Here is a 17,619-nt window from a genome sequence, read left to right as displayed (position 1 = left end):
TTTCTGAGGAGATGGCTGATAATCAGAATAATCAGCTACCTCTCGTGGTTGCTGCGAATCCTGCAAATCCAAATCCTGATCCTTGTACTATGTACGATTATGCCAAGCCCACTCTAACTGGGGCTGACTTGATTATTGTGAGACCTACCATTGCTTCGAATAATTTTGAATTGAAGCTAAACACTATTCAGATGATTTAACAATTTGTTTAGTTCCATGGTTTGCAAGATGAAGATCTAAATACTCATTTGGCTAATTTTCTGGAATTTTGCGACATTTTCAAGATAAATGGCATTTCTAATGATGCCATTCGCCTACGGTTGTTTCCCTTCTCGTTGAGGAATTAACATAAATAGTGGTTAAACTCCTTACCATGAGGTTCTATCATTACATGGGACGAAATGAGCGAAAAATTTCTATTAAAGTACTTCCCACCGGCTAAGGTAGCTAAGTTAAGGAATGATACCTCTCCCTTTGTACAGATGGACTTAGAGACCCTATATGATGCATGGGAGAGGTATAAGGATTTATTGAGAAAGTGCCCTCACCATGGGTTACCTCTATGGCTACAGGTTCAAACTTTTTACAATGGTTTGAACCCCTCAACTAGGCAATTGATCGATGTAGCCACTAGTGGCTGTAACACCCCTTATCCGTATTCAATGCTGAAATAGGATACGAGGGACTCACATCACAAGAAAACATACAATTACAAGTCATAAATTTGCATCCAAATTAAATCATTTGCATTCAATCATAAAGTCTCTAATATGAGCCTACAAGGCCCAAACATGCTTTAGAACTGGTGCGGGACTAAACCTGTAACTCGAGAAATTTTTACAAAACTTAAAAAATTCTTGCTATGAATAGGGGTCACACGCTCGCGTCCCTAACCCGTGTAACTCTCTATTTTGCAATGCATGAACAAATTGAGGTCACACGGCCAAGTCACACGCCTGTATACTAGGCCGTGTGGTTAATTAAATTTTCATAGAATAGCTGTAGACTTCACACGCCCGGGACACATGCCCGTCCCTAAAGCCGTGTCCCTCACACGGCTGAGACACACGTCGGTGTCTTTGCCCATATGCTCAATTCTGAGCATTTTTTTCTCAAAATTAAGGTGCAGGGGACACACGGCCAAAATAGATGCCCATGACACACAGCCTAGACAAACACCCATGTGTCTACCCGTGTGGAAAAAAATAAATGCCATTTACCAAGCCATTTGTCACCCTCATTTACACCTAGGCATGAACAAGTTCAAGGCATAATTCATAACACACTTGGACAACCAATACATCCACTAACAAGGCCAATTCATGTCATTTCATTATTACACATAACATACTTACAACATCATATTCTACCAAACCAAATCAAACCAAACTCACATCCATAATTACCCATACATACTTTTATCATGCATAATTCTTCATAAATTTCATAGCATACCAATAAGCCAACCTCAACCATTTAACAACAATCCATTAAGCAACATCCAACCATTTATCAAGCATTTATAAACCACATCACACAAGAGATTGTTGCACATGCATGTGTATATATATAAGCTTACAACCAATTCAACTAAAATAAGCCAAGTTACATTGCCAGACACCATATCAAGCCTTTGACAATTACAAGCCAGTACATTTGGCCAAATTCTTAATGACACATATAACAAAATGACCAAGTCCCTATACATGCCATATACTCAAAATGCTAAATTTCATCAATGCCCAAAATGATAGTTTTGATAGTGTGAGGTGAATCTCCGACGATCCCCAATCTGAGCTAGCTTGGCGGCACTATAAAACAACGAAAAATAAATAGAGTAAGCTATATAGCTTAGTAAGCCTGTATGCAAGAAATAAGCAAACCTTACCATACAATCAACATTCAAGAAATATAATATAAGATGTAATTTACCATAAGTTTTACAATCATAATTCATTTTTTCACAAACTTACTCTAAATTTATCATTTCTTAAATTCAATAAATATAAGCTTTATGTACGTAATTGTACCATCTCAAAATGAATTTACACTTATTCTCATCTTTGACTGACATACTCGTGAACCACTCGGAATAATAATGTCAGACACTCGAGAGTTTTGCACACTAAGTGCCACATATGTAGCCAATGCTACCTAAATCCCATATCACATAGTTGCTCGCTCTCGAGTTAACAACGAGCCTGCTCACACAAGCTGTCGGTCAAGACGTAACTACACAGTGCTCTTACACAAACTGTCACTAACTACAACATATTCTGGTTTACTCGACCACCGGTAGGATGTACAGGACCAGCACCCGAATCACATAATCACGTAACACATGGTAACCCTAGTGACATGTCACCTATATCCTAATCTATTCCTAAGGTTCAAACGGGATTTCTTACTTGTCGAATGATCGTCGAACTCGTTCGTAGAATTAAACTTGTCCACATGGTCAATTATACAGTTCACGCAATATTAAAGCATTTATATACAATTATATTAAAGCTTATTTAACATACGAACTTACTTCGGTTACAAAAATGGCTATTAGTTTGATTTAGTCCACAACTTTGTTCTATCCCCAGTTTAAACTCGAACTTTATTTTTCTTGATCTATAATATAAATTTTAACTTTTTTAATCATCACATTATTCAATTCAATCCAAAAACACATATGGAAAAAATTACATTTTTGTCCCTAAACTTTTGACATTTTACATTTTACTCTTTAGGCTCGTAAAATGATTTTCATCTGATTTCTTTATTACCCAAGCCTAGCTGAACCCTTTTTATGCTCATGATAGCCCACATTTTCCATTTATTCACATTTTACCACACATTTTACAACCTTTTACAAATATGTCCATTTTTGACATTTTCATCAAAAATCACTTTGTAAATGTTGTTTAACTAACAAAAAACATGCATATCCTACCATTAAACATCAAAATACAAGCGTATTCAACATGGGTAAAATTTTATACTTTGATTTTCTTTCAAATTAGTCCTTAGAATAGATAGATCAAGTTACAACATTCACAAAAACGTAAAAATCATTAAAAATGGGACAAAGACGGACTTACAATCGAGCTTAGAAGCTTGTTCAAATTGTAGCTATGGTTTCCTCTTCAAATTTGGATAAGGGGGGACTAAATTGAGAACATGGACACTTTCATTTTGTTATTTTTGTCTTTATTTACTAGATTTCCAAAATGACCTTCACTTAAACTTTGAAAATTTTCCCTAACCATGTCCATTTTTGTCCATACTAAAGTATAATGGTCAAATTACCATTCAATGACCTCTAATTTATAATTTCATGACAATTTACTACCTTTAGCCTATAGAACTCAAATTTTACACCATTGCAATTTAGTCCTTCTAGTCAAATTGAGCACTTAATCAATAAAATTTCTCAACGAAATTTGCGCACAATCATTCTATCATGCTGTAGACCTTAAGGAAATAATAAAATAAATATTTTTACTTCATATTTGTGGTCCTAAAACTACTATTTTGATTTGACCCAAAAATAGGCTGTTACAATGGTAGTCTGACTAATAAAACACCTGAAGAGGCTTACGAGTTTATAGAAGGGATGTCACTGAGTAATTATCAGTGGCAAGTCATGAGGATGAAGCCTAATAGAGCAGTCGGTGTTTTCAATCTAGATGCATTCACCATGGTATTAAATCAGGTAGTACAATTAAATAAAAAATTGATGGTTTATTTGTTTCTATGCAGGTACATCCGGTGATGCAGTGTGATACAAATGAAGGAGGAATGAACAATCCAAAATATTTACCCCACGGTCCTAGCACAGAGAACGAACAAGTCAACTATATAGGTAATAATTCTAGGCCTCAAAATAATCGTTATAGTAACACTTATTGTAACACCCTAATAATTTATTCATGTTTCTATGAAATCTGACACAAATATCTATCACTTCAGTGGTTAAGTGTTCAGAGTGTGGGTGAGAGGTCCCAAATTCAAGCCTTACCTTTAGCAAATTTTGTTATTTTTATAATCCAAGCCTTATCCTTGTACAGCGGGCTTATATTTAATTGCTTGTAATTTTATATCAAAATAAGCCTGTTGGGTCGAGCGGTAAAGGAGTAAAGGTGTTAGAGGTCCTGTATTTGAATCCCTGTATGAGCTTGGGTATTATTTTTGCTCGGTTGACTGATAGAGTTTTGGTTGAATTTAAATTCCAAAGTGGTTGAGATTGTGTAGTTAATGGGAAGTTGGGGTATATCAAATTAATTTTTATTTTTATTTTATTTCTTTTTATAAAAATTCCCTCTGTTTTTCGTTTCTATTCTCTCATTTTCCCTGTCCATTACTTTCTCTTTTCTTTTTTTTTTAGGTTTTGTTCAAAGCGGTTCCTTTTGTGCAATTTATGGCTACGTTGCTTGGTAAGTCTTGTTCTATCGATTCTTATTGCTTTTTGGCTAAAGGCTAATGTGGGGGTGTTCTTGTCACTTTCGGTTTAGGGGAAGAACAAGAATTGGTTGAGGCTTCAATAGCAATTTATAGGATTGGGGTGTCTGTTCGGTAACGGTAAGTTTTTGAGTGCGTTGATTGATAAGTGTAAGGCTTCGATTGTGAATTAAATCCAGTTGAGATTTTGTAAGTGTTACTAATTCAGGCTCTAGGATGTCGATTTTTAGGTTTTGAAGGACTCGGGATAGTTTCGCATCAAATCGATACCAGGTGTGTACCCAAAACGCAGAAGATGAGGTTTTGACAAAAGCTGAAAAATGATTCTGTCGATGCCACACGAGCGTGTGGTCACACGTATGGTAGGTCGTGTGCAAGGACAAGGCCGTGTGGTCGATGAAGGCATGACTGTACGTAGGACATGGTCATGTGGGCCGTACGGGTATATGGGCCCATACGGGTATGACACACGGGTATGTAGACTCTTGGGCCAGGCTCTGTGGGCCACACGAGCAAGGCCAATCTGGGCATGTGGGCCCAAATTTTTAAAATTCTTCGAAGGTCTCACGGGTCGTCCTAATCAACTGTGGGCCTACCATAGGGTCGATAGAGGCCAACAAAACCCTAAAACTATGTGATCGGTTAGACTAAAATAAAGTTCTGAACATGTCTATGTTATGAATATCTGTTATTTGTTTATATAAGCATGCTAAGCATGATCTATCTGTTAATTTTGTATGTATGCTTTATAACTGTTTGGGGGTGGGGTTGATATATGAGAAGGAAGTATTTTTTACGGTGTTAATCGCTCATTTTCTGGCAGCTTGACTGCATATTTTCTGATATATCTGTCTTCATGGGATAACGTGGTGTGTAGGGATAGGTGGGTGTTTTTACCACCACATGATGTGATGGGATGGTCGGAGATGGTGTGTAGAGGATGGGGTAGGATTTGTATATCTGAATCTGATTCTGTAATCTGATAACAAGATCTAGATTTGTATCTGTTTCTATCCGTGATTATAATTCTGTACGTTTGTATGCTTAATTCTGCTGGGTTACACACTAATTTTACGTAAACTCACGTCTGTTTGTTTATTTTGTTAGGTAATCCACAGTTTTAGGCAGACTGGTGCTGGTGGGACTCAGTGGTGACCACATATTCGTAAAACTGCTTAAAGTCATTTATTTATGGTTTATCTATGATTTGGTAATTGTTTTGAGTGTTGTAACTTTTGGGGACTCTCTAAACTGTTTGATTTTTAACTGGTTATTTTTGATTTAATTTCTTTGGTAAAACATTTTATTAAAAACAACGGCTTTATGCAAATAATGAATTTCTTAAAAACATGATTGCGTTTTCAAACATACAAAATTAAAGCATCCGTTGTAATAAGTAATTGGCGAATAAATAGTTAGAATAATGTTTTTTGTATTAAACACGAAAGAATGTTGGTTTTATAAATGATTAGTTAATTAAGTCAACCTGTTTTCAAAATCTTTCCATGTGATATACTAAATTTGACCATAACGTCTAGGCCAGGTTTGGGATGTTACATTTAATGGTATCAGAACTAGGTTGCAAAACTTGACTGTGAATTTTAGGTTCCAAAATTTTATTTTAAAAGTATTGGATTTTAAATAATTTTAATAAAATAGGAAAGTGTGTGGTACACCAAGTCTCTGGCGTCGATCCTGTAAGTATCACTGTACTTAGATTAAACCGTTCTGAAACACTGTAGTAAGTACTCTTTGGAACTGTACAGAGATAGTTAGAAGACTGAAACCTCTGAAAACACTTCTGAACTTTTAATAAATTATGCACAAAATATCTGCTAATAAATATTGAAATTGATGCATAAAATTTTTAATGTAGATAAAACTAGAATTAGACAATGAGTGCTCGTAAAATTCGCGGACGTGGTACTCTTGGCTGTGGAAGGGGCCGTAAGGAGGCTCGAGCTGAGTCTTTCTCATTGGGTAGTATGCCACATCTGGATACGAGTGAGACACTAGTTTCACATGCTACTAATACTGGGTCTAAAGTCGGTCAGCTGGGGATGACACACTGTCCCAAGGCATGCTGAGGATTTTGGAAATGGTCGCTAGACCCCATTCTAGATTTGGGGGCCGAGGGCCGGCAACTGAGCGACTCCAGTCTAATGGAGCTGAGCTGTTTAGGGGTGTCACTAGAGTCGCCCCTAGTGTGGCCAAGTACTGGTTAAAGGCCATAGAAAGAATTATGAATGACTTAGACTGCACTCCTGAGCAGAAATTTAAGGGTGTAGTTTCTTTGCTTCGCGACAAGCATACTAGTGGTGGTTAATGGATGAAGAGGGTACTTAGCTAGATTGTTTGACTTGGGATTTCTTTAATGCCACATTTTAGAGTAACTATGTGAGAGTGAGTTATGTGGATGCTCGTAAATGTGAGTTCATGAATCTCACGCAAGAGGACAAATCTGTGGCCAAGTATGAGGCCGAATTTCTGAGGTTGAGCCGCTACGCTTGAGGCATGGTGGCGACTGAGTATGAGAGGTGTGTTAGGTTTGAGGATGGACTGAGGGATAATCTGAGGGTACTGATTGCTCCACAAAGGGAGCGTGAGTTCACAGTTCTAGTTGAGAAGGCGAAGATCACCGAGGATTTTAAGCGCGTGGAGCGCCAGAACAGAGACTGTAAGAGAGGCAAGAATAAGAGGGATTCAGAGCCCTCTAATTTTGTTTTGAGGCCTAAGAAAAAGGCTAGATCTAATGGGACAGTTAGAGTGGGGGCTCCTGTTGCTCCAGCTGGGTTGCAGCCATGCGGTGATTGTAGTTGGCGCCATCTAGGTGAGTGTTAGTGAAGGATTGAGGCTTGTTTGAGGTACGGATTTTTAGAGTACCGTATTAAAGATTGTCCACAGTGGGCAGATCAGACGTAAGCTCCAGGTTTTGTGCAGTCTCAACGAGCGGTTCAGTAGCCACTTAGGGGCCATGGAGCTGCTAAGGGTGGTAATGGGTTGGGCCGTAGACAGAGAGCATCGGCCAGAACTGTTAATCAAACAGAGTTGAGACAGCTTGCACTCGTCTATACTGCTCGACGCTGAAAAGACAGTGATGCTGCAGATGTTATCATCTGTACGTTCTTTAATTTCTGATGTGCCTTATACTGCTCCTATAGACATATGTTTTACACACTCCTATGTAGCTAGCATTGTATCTGGAAACTTGGAGGTAATCATTGAGAGCACTTCTAGTGAGATCACTATACTAAGTCTATTGGGTAAGTCTGTCCGTGTTAGTAAACTTTATAGGGATGTCCCGTTAGAGATGCAAGGCACTTGTTTTCTAGCAGATCTGATGGAGCTTTCGCTTGGAGAGTTCGACTTAATTCTAGGCACGGATTGGTTGGTTAAGCACTGGGTTAGTTTGGACTGTATGACTAAGAGGGTCATTTTAAGGACTAAAGATGATAAGAAGGTGGTTGTGATTGGTGAGCGTCAAGATTACTTGTCTAATGTGATATCTGCTTTTGTGGTTGAGAAATTGGTTCAGAAAGGGTGTGAGGCGTACTTGGCTTACGTCAGTGTTTCTGGTTCTGGGGACTCTTCTGTTGGGAATATCAGAACTGTAAGGGACTTTTCGAATGTTTTTCCTGAGGAGTTACTGGGTTTACCTCCTATTCGAGAGGTTGAGTTTAGGATTGGGCTTCTTCTGGGTATGGCTCCGGTGTCCATCGCTCTCTACCATATGGCACCGAAAGAGCTTCCTAAGCTTAAGGCTCAACTGCAAGAGCTTCTAGATCATGGTTTCATCCGTTTGAGTGTGTCTTTTGTGGGAAGCAGCGGTTCTGTTTGTTAAAAAGAAAGATGGGACCATGAGGATGTGTATTGATTATCGCCAGTTAAATAAGTTAACTGTGAAGAATAAGTATCTGCTTTTGAGGATTGATGACTTGTTTGATCAGTTTCGAGGAGCTTCAGTGTTCTCTAAGATTAATCTTCGATCTAGGTATCATCAGTTGAGGGTTAAAGAAGCTAATGTTCATAAGACTGCATTTAGGGCTCGATATAGACATTATGAGTTCCTAGTTATGCCTTTTTCTTTGACGAATGTTCTGACCGTATTCATGGATTTGATGAATAGAGTGTTTCAGCTTTATCTGGATCAGTTCGTCGTGGTCTTCATCGAAAATATTCTTGTATACTCTAAGACTAGGATGAGCATGATGAACATCTTAGAGTTGTGCTTTAGATTCTACGTGAGAAACAGCTTTATGCTAAGTTAAGCAAGTGTGAGTTTTGGTTGCATAAAATGAATTTTCTAAGACACGTGGTTTTTGCTGAGGGAATTCGGGTTGATCCTCGAAAGATTGAGGCTATGCTAGATTGGAAATAGCCTAAGAACGTGTCAGAAATCCATAGTTTTTGGGTTTGGCAGGTTATTATCGATGATTTTTCGAGGGGTTTTCTCTAATTGCAGTTCTCTTGATTAAGCTTCTGCATAAAGGTGTTTCGTTTGTCTGGACTGATACGCAACAATTGAGCTTCGAGAAGTTCAAGTCTATTCTGACTCAAGATCTTGTTCTGATACAATCGAAATCCGATAAGGATTTTATGGTATACAGTGTTGCATCGCATGTCGGTTTAGGGTGCGTTCTAATGCAAGATGGTAAGGTTGTGGCCTATACTTCCCGATAGCTTAAGACACATGAGGAAAACTATCCAACGTATGATCTCGAGTTGGATGATGTAGTCTTTGGATTGAAAATCTAGAAGCACTATCTGTATGGTGAGAGGTATATTATCTACACTAATTACAAGAGCATCAAGTATCTCCTTACTTAGAAGAAGCTGAACCTTAGGCAGCCCTGTTGGATTGAACTGCTCAAAGATTATGACTGCACTATCGGGTACCATCCCGGTAAGGCCAATGTGGTGGCCGATGCTCTCAATTGAAGAACGATGTCTGATTTAAGGATGATGTTTGCTCGCTTTAGTCTATTCGATGATAGGAGTCTATTAGCCGAGTTGTAAGTTAAGCCGACTTGGGTTGAAGAGATTCGAGATAAGCAGTTAAGGGGTGAGACTTTAGGTGTGCGGTTCTGTTAGGTTGAGAGTGGTACTACTTCTAATTTTGGTTGAAATAATGATGGTATGCTATGTTTCCAAGGAAGAATCTGTATGCTAAATGATTCTGATTTGAGACAGTTGATTCTAAGGGAGGCGTATAGTAGCCCTTGTGCTATGCATCCCAGTGGTAATAAGATGTATCGAGATCTTTATGAAATTATTGGTTGTCATGTTTGAAGCATGAGGTTACTGATTTTGTTACTCGATGTCTGACGTGTTAGTAAGTTAAAGTTGAGCATCAGTTTCTTTTGAGTTTGTTGCAGCCAGATAAGATTCCCTTATAGAAATGAGAGCATGTGACGATGGACTTCGTTAGTGGGTTGCCTTTGACACCTACTAAGAAGGATTCTATTTGGGTCATTGTAAACCGATTGACGAAGTCTGCTCACTTCAGTCCGATTTGAACAAACTATTCTCTGCAGAAGCTAGTGAAGCTCTACATTTCGGAGATTGTGAGATTGCATAGGGTACCAGTGTCGATCATTTTTGATAGAGATCCTTGCCTCACATCTCAAACCGATGGTCAATCTGAGAGGGTGATTAAGATATTGGAGGATATGCTTCGGAGGTGTGTGATTGACTTACGAGGTAGTTTGGAGGATTATCTACTGCTAGTTGAGTTCGCCTACAATAATAGCTTTCAGTCTAGCATTCAGATGGCACCTTACGAGGCGTTATACGGTCATAAGTGCCGTACTCCTCTATGTTAGACTGAGTTGGGTGAACGTCGGGTTTTGGGTTCAGAGTTGGTTTCTGAAACTGAGGATAAGGTTAGACTGATTCGAGATAGTCTACAGGCAACTTCCGATAAATAGAAATCTTATACGGATTTGAAGATGAGAGATGTTGAGTATTCCATAGGGGACTTAGTTTTTCTTAAGGTTTCTCCGTGGAAGAAGGTTTTGAGATTCGATCGTAAGGGCAAGTTGAGCCCTAGGTTCATTAGACTGTATCAGATTCTGAAGCGTATGGGACCTGTTGCTTATCAGTTGGAGCTACCTCCTGAGTTGGACCATATCCACGATGTCTTCCATGTTTTGATGTTGAGGCGGTATCGGTCTGACCCTTCTCATGTTGTCTCTGTTGAGGAGATCGAGATTAGGCCGGATTTGATCTTTGAAGAGGAGCCAGTTTAGATTCTGGATCATGACATCAAGGTTTTGAGGAGGAAGTCTTTTCTTTTAGTAAATGTTCTGTGGCAGAATCATGGCTCTAAGAAGGCTACGTGGGAGCCTAAGGATTTGATGCATCAACAGTATCCTTATTTGTTTTGATCAGGTAAATTTTGAGGTCTAAATTTCTTTTAGGGGGTAGAGTTGTAACACCCTAATAATTTAATCTTGTTTCTGTGAAATCTGACACAAGTATTTGTTTCTTTCAGTGGTTAAGTGTTCAGGTTGTGGGTGAGAGGTCCCAAGTTCAAGTCTTACCTTTAGCAAATTTTGTCATTTTTATAGTCCAAGCCTTATCCTTGTACAATGGGCTGATATTTAATCGCTTCTAATTTCATATCAGAATGAGCCTGCTGGATCGAGTGGTAAGGGAGTTAAGGTGTTGGAGGTCTTGTATTCGAATCCCTACGTGAGCGTGGGTATTATTTTTGCTCAGTTGACTGATAAAGTTTCGGTTGAATTTAAATTCCAAAGTAGTTGAGATTGTGTAGTTAGTGGGAAGTTGGGTATATCAAATTAATTTTTATTTTTATTTTATTTCTTTTTATAAAAATTCCCTCTGTTTGTCGTTTCTATTCTCTCGTTTTCCCTGTCCATTGCTTTCTCTTTTCTTTTTTTTTTAGGTTTTGTTCAAAGCGGTTCCTTTTGTGCAATTTTCGACTGCGTTGCTTGGTAAGTCTTGTTCTATCGATTCTTATTGCTTTTTGGCTAAGTGGTTAATGAGGGGGTATTCTTGTCAGTTTCAGTTTTGGGGAAGAATAAGAATTGGTTGAGCCTTCAGCAGTGATTTAAAGGATCAGAGTGTCTGTTTTATAACGGCGCTGCAAGGACTCAGCGGTGACCACATATTCGTAAAACTGCTTAAATTCATTTATTTATAGTTTATCTATGATTTGGTAATTATTTTGAGAGTTGTAATTTTTGGGGACTCTCTGATTTATTTGATTTTTAACTGGTTATTTCTGATTTAATTGCTTTGGTAAAACGTTTTATTAAAAACAGCAGTTTTATGAAAACAAAGAATTTCTTAAAAACATGACTGCGTTTTCAAACATAAACGATTAAAGCATCGTCTGTAATAAGTAATTGGCTAATAAACTGTTAGAATAATGTTTTCTGTATTAAATACGAAGGAATGTGGGTTTTGTAAATGATTAGTTAATTAAGTCAACCTGTTTTCAAAATCTTTCCATGTGACATCACCAAATTCAGCTATAACGTCTAGGCCGGGTTTGGGGTGTTACACTTATAATGCAGGTTGAGGAACCATCCTAATTTCTCTTAGGGTGGTCAAGGAAACCAAATACTACAACCTCCACCACGCTTTCAATAACCTTACCAGGAAGAGAAAAAGTAGAACCTTAAGGAGATGTCGATGAAGTTTATTTCGGTGTCAGAAACCTATTTCCAAAACATCAAAACAGCACTTAAAAATCAACAAGCATCGATTCAAGGGCTCAAGAACCAAATAGGTTAACTTGCCGAGCTAATCTCAGAAAAGTCGCAAGGTAACTTGCCTAGTAATACCGAAACTAACCCAAAGGAGCAACTTCAGGCAATCACTGTGTAAGATGAAGAAGGGTTAGTTGAATCCGAACCAGAATCGAGGCAAGACAGTATGGTAAGTAAAGGTAAGGTTGAGGTAAGCCAGAATGAGCAAAAACCGATTGGTAAGGAATATAAACCTCGTGTGCCATATCCCAAAGCAACAAAGAAAGACCACACAAATGAAAAATTTGGTAAATTTTTTAAACTTTTTAAAAAGTTGCATATTAACTTATTTTTTATTGAAGCTCTTTCGTAGATGCCCAATTTAGTTAAATTTTTAAAGGAGCTTTTGGGAAACAAATGGAAGTTAGATGATTAGTTGCATGTGGAGCTAAATGCAGTTTGCTTAGCTATCTTGCAAATAAACTACCCAACAAATTGAAAGATCTAAGGAGTTTTACTATTCCTTGTTTAATTGGTAGTTTACATGTTAATAATGCTTTGGCTGATTTAGGGGTGAGTATTAATGTCATGCCTTATAAAATGTTTAGGCAATTAGGTTTTGGGAAACCCAAACAAACTAGGATGAGCATTCAATTAGCTGATAGGACTATTAGATTTCCTAGGGGTATTACTGAAGACGTACTTGTAAAAATTGATAAATTCATATTTCCAGTTGATTTTGTTGTTTTAGACATGGATGGTGATAGTGACATACCTTTAATATTAGGACAACTCTTTTTAACAACTGCCAGAACTATTATCGATGTTGATACAGGTGAATTAATACTTCGTGTAGGCAATGAAATGATTAAACTCAAAGCTCGTGATTCTGTTAAGACATCTAGTGATCGAGATGATTATATGAGTTTTGTTAATATGAGTAACATTGTGGCTAAAACTTCGTTACAGGAAACCTATCGAAAAAATGTGATGGAGCCACGTTCTAGTCCATACAACAAAAATAGAACGACTCATGAAGAACGAATACTACAGATTGATGAACTAGACGAATGACAAACACATGTCAAGGAGAAACCGAGAATACACGATGCAGAACCAAAGCAACGCCATGATAAGCTTGTGGATGGAACACACTAAATTAAGGTTGGGGATAAGGTGCTACTAGATAATATAGATCCACATATTGCCACTTCAAAGGTTAATGCAAACGGAGCAACTCCTTTTATGGCACTAAATGTCTTCCCATATGGTACAGCTGAGGTAAATCATTCTGAATTCAACACTTTTAAAGTAAATTGTACTCGACTCAAACCTTATTTTGATATTCGAATTGATAGCGTGAAAGAGGAGTTTCAACTTCGTAAACCACCATAACTATGCGAATTTGAGGTAAGTCGAGCTTAGACTTTAAATAAGTGCGTCTCGAGAGGTAACTCGATTGTTAACACTACTAATTTTCTTAATTTTATCTCAAGATATTTTTCAAAATTAATTAAATTTAAAAATATAAAAAAATGTGTGTTTTTAACCTACACGGCCTGGACACACGGGCATGTCCTTGGCTGTGTGGAATCTTAAGACTTAATTTTTAAATTTTAAAGAAATCAACAGTGAGTTACATAGCTTGGACACACGGGCGTGTCCTTGATTGTGTGGATCTTGGGACTTAATTTTTCAAAGACACAGCCTCACATAGTCAATAGGGCATGTGACACAAGTGTGTAGATCACATGGCCTGGACACATGGGCGTGTCCTAGGCTGTGTGAAACCTGGAGCTAAAATTTTCCATTTTACAACAAGTTAGAGAGTTACATGGGAAAGGCACATGACCATGTGCGAGACATGGCTAAGCCACAAGGGCGTATGGGAGGTCACACAGGTATGGGAAAAGCGAAGGATGTTGTACACGGCCTGGACACACGGGCATGTATGAGGCCGTGTGAAGACTGGGTTAAAAATTTTATCGTACATGGGCTAAATAGGGACCACACGGGTATGTGACACGACTCTGTGGCCCAACACGAGCCTTTACACGACTGTGTCACACTTAAAAACCCCTAACCTTAATTAATTTTTCTAAGATTTGTCTTCTTCTTCATCTGGCCACCCTAGCTGCCACTCCCATTCTTTCCCAATTCCTACCGCCGTCGACAGCTTTTCACCTCGTCGACCATTCCCTCAGCCTTCTTCTTCCTTGCTAGCATAGACCACCTTCGCCACCCTCTCCCTTTCCCTTCCTCCTTCTCCCTATTTTTCCACTTACCCTTCCCAACCCTAGCCGCATGCCCCACTTAACCTCATCACACAGACCACCCCTCCTAGTCCTAGCCCTTTTCCCTTGCACTGACCACCAGCCGCCACGTGACCCTCCTGCCAACCACCTTCTGTTACATTTTCTTTTCATTTTATTATTATTATTAAATCTTTATTTATTTATTATTTTATTATTAGTTTTACTGATTTTATTTTTTTGATGTATTCATTCTTGTTTATTTAGTTTCTTTACTGATTGATTTTGGATTTATTCTTGATTTAGTCATTAGAAATTTTTACTAGTTTATTTTATTTGTCATTCAAAAGATTACGTTTATTTTGTTTTAGTTTATTTCCTTTTGATTTTATTCTTGCTAATTTCAATTATTCATTTTATTATTGATTATTATTACTTTTATTTATTCTTACTACGCTTTTGTTTGGTATTAGCATTTTGCTTATTAGTTTTATCATATTAAAAGTCCATTTCTTTATTAGTCTAATTGTTGAGCTAACTTAGATTTTGATCTCTTATTGGCTTATATCTATCTTGCTGGTTCATCCATTAAGTTATTTGAGTGGTTTATTATAGATTCATTATGACGAACACATGCAACAAGTCTAAATTCGCTATCCATTACACCCTATCTCGTTGTTGGGTAGTGCTTACAGCGAGTCAAACACTTTATGATGTGGGTCGCTCGAAGGCGACTTCTGTCTCTCCGGCTTTACGGTATTTGTATGCATTTTTAGCTCACACTTTGACTGATAGGAGATAGAGCACCGGAGTCGTTAGTACTCATGATGCATATTTCCTCTGGAGCATGGCCACCTGACATATATTTGATTTGACATACTTCATCGCCTTAGCCTTCCGCCATCAGACTGATCGCCACAAGAAGGGACCCATCTGTTTATGCCCTTATGTGACTCGACTTGCTTGACACTTTAGTCTTCTCGACACACCGGAACAGTGCTCTACACTTACACTTGTTGGCCAGATGTCCCTACAGGAAATCTCGAGCATGATACATAAAAGGATGATCTAGCAGTGTCGTGAAGTGGATATTCCTCAGTATCGATTATTTCATTCTGGCACTCAGAATGAACCCGAGGACCCATCATTGCCTCCACCTTTGAGTCATCATCTTGTTTCTTCTGCTACTACTTTAGCAGATCTCTCCGAGCCATTCACTTGTTTCGAGTAGCATTGCTTTCAGAGGTTCGACAGTATTGATGCGACATTACAGCAGATCTATTAGCATCTCCATAACTCCTCCTCAGTGCTGACTACTCACGACACTGACGCATCTGATGATGAGGACCATTGAGTCCGTTTGTTTTATTTTTTATCTTATTTCATTTTTATCTTTTGAATATTTTTATTTTTATGGTTGTTTCTAATCAAGTAATATCTTTTCATCTTCTTCACTATTTATGTTTATTTTCTTATTAGTTTGCTCAGAATTGTGCTATACATTTAAATTTACCTACAATTCCACTTTTTACTATTCTAGGAATTTCATCCAATATTCAAAGCGGTTTCAGTTTTCTCCTCTCTTATGATATTTTGTTTATATTGTGATTATATATATTTGTACATTGTGGATAATGTACATATTAAGTGTGGAAAGGTTATTTATATAATTATTAGAAAATCCTTCAATTATGTCTTATATTTAAGTAATTTTCTCAAACTTCTATTAGAATAAATTTTATCAATTTGTGATTTTCATTGATGTGTTTTGGATTAAATTCATAGGTATTTGTGCATTGATTGTTTAAACTTTAAGACATGAGAGAATCAAGCATGACAAGTTTATTTTTAGAATTAAAAATTTTTTAGTTGTTTCCCTAAATTGAGGTAGTATCTTTAAGTTTTGAATTTACAAGATTGACATCGAAAACCATAATTTTTTGTGAGATTTTGAGCCTTTAGAGCATACATTCTTCTTGCTCATTTTTGTTATTGGTTATGAGTGTGTCAATATTGATTTGTTATTCTAGAACTTGCTTCAATTATGCATGTCTAGACCACATCTATGAGTTGATATACTGAGATGATAAAGACACTTAGGTTTTAACCCACTTATCCCATAAAAAGTCCACCTTCATAATTAGACCCTTAGTGAACCCCATCGAGTCTAACGCCCGTTTCTTGATTTACCCATTCAACCCATAACTCACTCTTTTAATTCGTTGAGAATTTTTCTTATTTTATTGACTCCCTTTTTATCAAGATTTGATTTGGTTAGTTACCTAACTATGCTCTTTTGTTTCATTTGCTGAGTTATTTCTTATTGTTCTAAAAAAAATGATGAAAAAAAATATAAATATTATTTATTATTTAGTTCTATGTTAATTGAGTTTAGACAGTTAAATTCATATTTTGAGAAGAAGCTCGTGTTATTCTTGAATAGTTTCAATTGATGTAATTGTTTTTAATTCAACATTTGTTTATTTTTCTAATTTGGTAATTTATCAATTCGATTTCGATTCTAACAATCTTTTTCAGCCTTTCTCCACACCCTTAACCTAAGCTCCATTACAACCACTTAAAGACCTTTTGATTTGTGTATCATTTCATTTTATAGTGGTGGAGATTTGATTTTCATGCAAGCCTATGGTAATGACTTTTCATGTTTGACTATTGAGCAATTATTTTTTTTTGAACCTTAAACACTTTGAGTGATTTGAGTGAATCTTTAGCGAGGATGTCAATTCTTGTCGGTTTAGAATAAAAGGTAATTACTTAGATAAGGGGAAATACCTATGTTTTCATGCTTAAAAAATGCTCGATTTAGATTGTTTGAATCTTTAGTGCTCTTTTAGTTGAATTATCAATGTATGATTATTTGTGAATTATGACAAAACGTTATTGATGAGAATTATAAGTTGAGAAGATCAATTTTTAATTGTGAGTTGAGGATTTTGCTTGAGGACAAGCAAATGCTTAAGTGTGGGGATATTTGATAAGATATAAAAGTAACATGTTTTTAATCCTATTCTTGATGTGTTGTTGGATGATTTATTATGTAAATTAGTGAATTTGATGCTCCTAATCCTTCAAATTCATGTTTCTATACTTAGGTGAGCATAGGGGAGCGAAAGGAGAAAAAAATGGGCTAAAATCGAACAAAAACAGTTGTTTCCAGGATCAAAACGGTTTAGGCATTTCCA

General features: G+C 37.2%; 1 non-coding gene across 1 annotated transcript; it reads right to left on the bottom strand.

The window, feature by feature from the left end:
- Positions 1–449: 449 nt before the first annotated feature.
- LOC128281844 (small nucleolar RNA R71) lies at positions 450–556 on the bottom strand. The gene has a single exon (XR_008272114.1). It is a non-coding gene; the product is annotated as a small nucleolar RNA R71 (small nucleolar RNA).
- Between the last annotated feature and the right edge of the window lie 17,063 nt (positions 557–17,619).

This window comes from Gossypium arboreum, chromosome 1 (genome assembly GCF_025698485.1).
Source record: "Gossypium arboreum isolate Shixiya-1 chromosome 1, ASM2569848v2, whole genome shotgun sequence".
NCBI lineage: Eukaryota > Viridiplantae > Streptophyta > Magnoliopsida > Malvales > Malvaceae > Gossypium > Gossypium arboreum.
Note: the sequence above shows the minus strand (reverse complement) of the source record. Positions and strands in the feature narration are given on the sequence as shown.